This window comes from Schistocerca serialis, unplaced genomic scaffold (assembly GCF_023864345.2).
Source record: "Schistocerca serialis cubense isolate TAMUIC-IGC-003099 unplaced genomic scaffold, iqSchSeri2.2 HiC_scaffold_133, whole genome shotgun sequence".
NCBI lineage: Eukaryota > Metazoa > Arthropoda > Insecta > Orthoptera > Acrididae > Schistocerca > Schistocerca serialis.
In genome coordinates, this window is record NW_026047547.1 from 227,501 (window position 1) to 232,500 (window position 5,000).

The 5,000-nt window shown below is 53.0% G+C and overlaps 1 non-coding gene across 1 annotated transcript in view; it reads left to right on the forward strand.

Annotated features, from left to right (window-relative positions):
- Nucleotides 1-4,169: 4,169 nt before the first annotated feature.
- Nucleotides 4,170-5,000, forward strand: part of LOC126439679 (small subunit ribosomal RNA) — a 1,909-nt gene continuing 1,078 nt past the window's right edge. The window contains exon 1 of the ribosomal RNA XR_007581313.1: nt 4,170-5,000. This exon is cut by the window's right edge and continues 1,078 nt beyond it. This is a non-coding gene — a ribosomal RNA (small subunit ribosomal RNA).

Consider the following 5,000-nt stretch of genomic DNA (forward strand, 5'->3'; position numbering starts at 1 on the left):
TAGGAAGCGCCCCATCCATGTCGGTACCCGTGGGCGTTGCACTCGCAGTCGCAAAAAACGTTGGGCAAATATATATCTTGGAACAGTAACGACAGTCGGAGCCTCCTGGCGTTGCACTCGCAGTCGCAAAAAACGCTGGGCAAATATATTTCTCGGAAGAGTAACGACAGTCCGAGCCTCCTGCGTGGGAAGAGTCTTTCTAGGCCCTGACCCACGGGAAGGGTTTAGCTTCCCCCATCCCGGACATTTGAAGTCGTCACACTACCGGTATTGACTAATAGACTGATTGCTGATAATCACTAGCCATACACTGGGGGAAACGGCCGACAGGGGCAGCAACATAGTGGAGCCGCAGTGTCACTAATGTACAGAGATAGAACAGTTTCGACTGGAACCAGAGTAACCGTATACACGGCACTGATTAGTAATAAATGCAGAGCCATCAGAATACAGATAATATATACAACCGTCCCTATACATGCTGAAAGACTCTGCACACAATGAGAACCACACGTCAGCCAGACACTATCACACACTACTCTCTGCCTCTAACAGGCACACACACAATATCTAACCACCAGCATGGAAGAACATCCGGTGCATCCTCTCCGCCACATTACACAATCCACACTATCATAACCAGACCGGGAGGTCCACCCAGAAAACAGAATATCCCACCCTTCCGACATCCGCCATTGCTCAGCTAAGCCACGAACACCCACACATGTCCTACACAGGGGTGCACCCAACATCACCATACTGCCTCCTGTCACAGTACACAAACAATGGCAGGAATGAAAGACACAGATCTGCCACAACCTTGGAATCGGAGCGCCGCCTGTCATGAGCCACAAGTGCATCCTGACGTGACAAATCGGATGATCCCGCAGGCATGCACTTACGATAATCACTATCAACGAACCTGCCGCCGCCCCCCCCCCCCAAATACACCTTTCCCTACAACAATGTGTACCTTAACCTAAGCTATATCGTACCTTAACCTAACCGACATTGCGCCTTAACCTAACCTACGTTGTACCTTAACCTAACCTATGTTGTACCTTAACCTAACCTATGTTGTACCTTAACCTAACCTACGTTGTGCCTTAACCTAACCTACGTTGTGCCTTAACCTAACCTACGTTGTGCCTTAACCTAACCTACGTTGTGCCTTAACCTAACCTACGTTGTGCCTTAACCTAACCTACGTTGTGCCTTAACCTAACCTACGTTGTGCCTTAACCTAACCTACGTTGTGCCTTAACCTAACCTACGTTGTGCCTTAACCTAACCTACGTTGTGCCTTAACCTAACCTACGTTGTGCCTTAACCTAACCTACGTTGTGCCTTAACCTAACCTACGTTGTGCCTTAACCTAACCTACGTTGTGCCTTAACCTAACCTACGTTGTGCCTTAACCTAACCTACGTTGTGCCTTAACCTAACCTACGTTGTGCCTTAACCTAACCTACGTTGTGCCTTAACCTAACCTACGTTGTGCCTTAACCTAACCTACGTTGTGCCTTAACCTAACCTACGTTGTGCCTTAACCTAACCTACGTTGTGCCTTAACCTAACCTACGTTGTGCCTTAACCTAACCTACGTTGTGCCTTAACCTAACCTACGTTGTGCCTTAACCTAACCTACGTTGTGCCTTAACCTAACCTACGTTGTGCCTTAACCTAACCTACGTTGTGCCTTAACCTAACCTACGTTGTGCCTTAACCTAACCTACGTTGTGCCTTAACCTAACCTACGTTGTGCCTTAACCTAACCTACGTTGTGCCTTAACCTAACTTACGTTGTGCCTTAACCTAACTTACGTTGTGCCTTAACCTAACTTACGTTGTGCCTTAACCTAACCCATGTTGTGCCTTAACCTAACCCATGTTGTGCCTTAACCTAACCCATGTTGTGCCTTAACCTAACCCATGTTGTGCCTTAACGTAACCCATGTTGTGCCTTAACGTAACCCATGTTGTGCCTTAACGTAACCCATGTTGTGCCTTAACGTAACCCATGTTGTGCCTTAACGTAACCCATGTTGTGCCTTAACGTAACCCATGTTGTGCCTTAACGTAACCCATGTTGTGCCTTAACGTAACCCATGTTGTGCCTTAACGTAACCCATGTTGTGCCTTAACGTAACCCATGTTGTGCCTTAACGTAACCCATGTTGTGCCTTAACGTAACCCAATTTGTGCCTTAACGTAACCCAATTTGTGCCTTAACGTAACCCAATTTGTGCCTTAACGTAACCTAATTTGTGCCTTAACGTAACCTAATTTGTGCCTTAACGTAACCCATATTGCGCCTCAACCTAACCTATATTGCGCCTTAACCTGACGCACGTTGTCGCTGAACCTGCTCTGTAATTGTTATGCAACTCGTTAAATTAGTGTAGTGTTGCCTAACCGCAACCCTCGCAATATAGTTCGCTATTCGCACTGCCCGGTCCCCTGTGTATCGCGTCATGTTAAACACCTTGCAAGTGTTGCTGACTTTCCACATGCTCCTGCTATACACTGTAATGTGGATAGCAGCAGGACGTACATGCCCCCCCCCTTCCCCCCTGCCTTCGCAAGCTGGTCGTTGAGAAGTTTGCATGTTCAATGCCCTTCGCATGCCGACGTACTCAGCCTACGTTGTGGTACGGCCTGTCACCTGTCCGCGGATGTACGCAAAACCCACAAACTGTGCTGCACATTGGTCCGTATGTACTGAATGATACATCGTGGCACATGTGTGACCGTACGACGACTGCGCCTAGCAACGGCGGACCATACAGTCCAAATATTGTGGACGCAGCTACGTGTCGTCTCCCTTTAGGAGCTGGATTGCAGTGTGGTACGCCATTCAGACGTGTGGGAGGAACGGACGCCCTGGATGGCGATCAGCATGAGCAGTCTGTTGATGTAGTGGAGCGTGTATTCGGACGTAGTCGTCTCTTCTCACACACTGTGATAGCATGTTGCACCGCGTTCCACATCTGCGACATGCTGCAGAGGCCGGCTGACAGTCGTTCGCGCAATGGACACCGCATACGTACGGGGGCTACCTTCCACGTGTTCTCTAGGCGTGCACATGTTGTTGCGTCTATGTGGGCAGACGTAGTGTGTTGTGACACCTGACACAGGCATGCAATACTCGTTGCAAATGGCGATGGACGTCTACGTTTGCTGGTGACGTTACGCAAATGAACAACTGGTAACCCGTTGTGGTGCGGTTGTTCTCGCTAGAGGTGAATCAGTGTTGGCGACGATCGGTCGAGCTATTAACCGGTTGTTTCATGGATACCCACCATGCCCACGAACGTGAAAGGGGACCCACCATGCCCACGAACGTGAAAGGGGGATCTGGGTGTGAGGCGATACGCGGCGGTGGCTGGGTGGGACCGTCCCCGGCCGGTGAGGGGGGGCCGCCCGGCGTGCTGGCAGCGCGGTGCGTGGGCGCACGCGCTACAGCCGGCTGGTGGGGGCGGCCAGTGGCAGGCGCGCCGGCCGACGGACGCGGCAGGCGGCGCAGCTGCGCGCCGGCGCCCCCTGCTCGCGGCGCCTTGCGGCCAAAGTAGGTCCTCGCGGGCCCGGTGCGAAGCGCGGTGGCCATCTGCAGTGTGCTGGTCCGATTGAGGACTGTGTGCGCTGAGGATGCGCCGCCGCCCGGCGCTCGGCGCCGCGACGCCGTCTGCTGCTCGGTCGCCCCAGCGGTTCTCGCAGGTGGTTTGTATCGCAGCTGTGCGGACGTGTTGGCGCGTGCGCTGTGCTGGGAGAGTTCGCTTCGGCACCCAAGTGGGGCTTTTGTCCTTCTGTGGCGCTGGCGTTGGAGCTGCCGGTCACCGTAGGTGGCGCGTGTTGTCTCCCGCCGGCAATGCCACGACAGCACGCTCCCGGGCCTCTGTCGGCAGCGGCAAGCTCAGTTGGGAGCACGGGTGGTCGCACCTAAAGCGTCTACTCGCCTAACTCCGGGCGATTGCGCCTCTCTCGAACCCGACCAAGTACTTAGGACGGCGCTGCGCGCCGCCGGGACCTGAGAGGGTTTCGAGGTGTGTTGTGCAGGGGAGCTCAGCCTCCTCCTGTTTGCAGAATAATTGAGCGGACGCTTGCGTGTTCGCGCGGGCCCCCGGGACACACTCCCGGGCGGCCGGCTGCTCAGCTCTAGTTGACGCAGCTCCCTGGTTGATCCTGCCAGTAGTCATATGCTTGTCTCAAAGATTAAGCCATGCATGTCTCAGTACAAGCCGCATTAAGGTGAAACCGCGAATGGCTCATTAAATCAGTTATGGTTCCTTAGATCGTACCCACGTTACTTGGATAACTGTGGTAATTCTAGAGCTAATACATGCAAACAGAGTCCCGACCAGAGATGGAAGGGACGCTTTTATTAGATCAAAACCAATCGGTCGGCTCGTCCGGTCCGTTTGCCTTGGTGACTCTGAATAACTTTGGGCTGATCGCACGGTCCTCGTACCGGCGACGCATCTTTCAAATGTCTGCCTTATCAACTGTCGATGGTAGGTTCTGCGCCTACCATGGTTGTAACGGGTAACGGGGAATCAGGGTTCGATTCCGGAGAGGGAGCCTGAGAAACGGCTACCACATCCAAGGAAGGCAGCAGGCGCGCAAATTACCCACTCCCGGCACGGGGAGGTAGTGACGAAAAATAACGATACGGGACTCATCCGAGGCCCCGTAATCGGAATGAGTACACTTTAAATCCTTTAACGAGTATCTATTGGAGGGCAAGTCTGGTGCCAGCAGCCGCGGTAATTCCAGCTCCAATAGCGTATATTAAAGTTGTAACGGTTAAAAAGCTCGTAGTTGGATTTGTGTCCCACGCTGTTGGTTCACCGCCCGTCGGTGTTTAACTGGCATGTATCGTGGGACGTCCTGCCGGTGGGGCGAGCCGAAGGCGTGCGACCGCCTCGTGCGTGCTCGTGCGTCCCGAGGCGGACCCCGTTGAAATCCTACCAGGGTGCTCTTTATTGAGTGTCTCGGTGGGC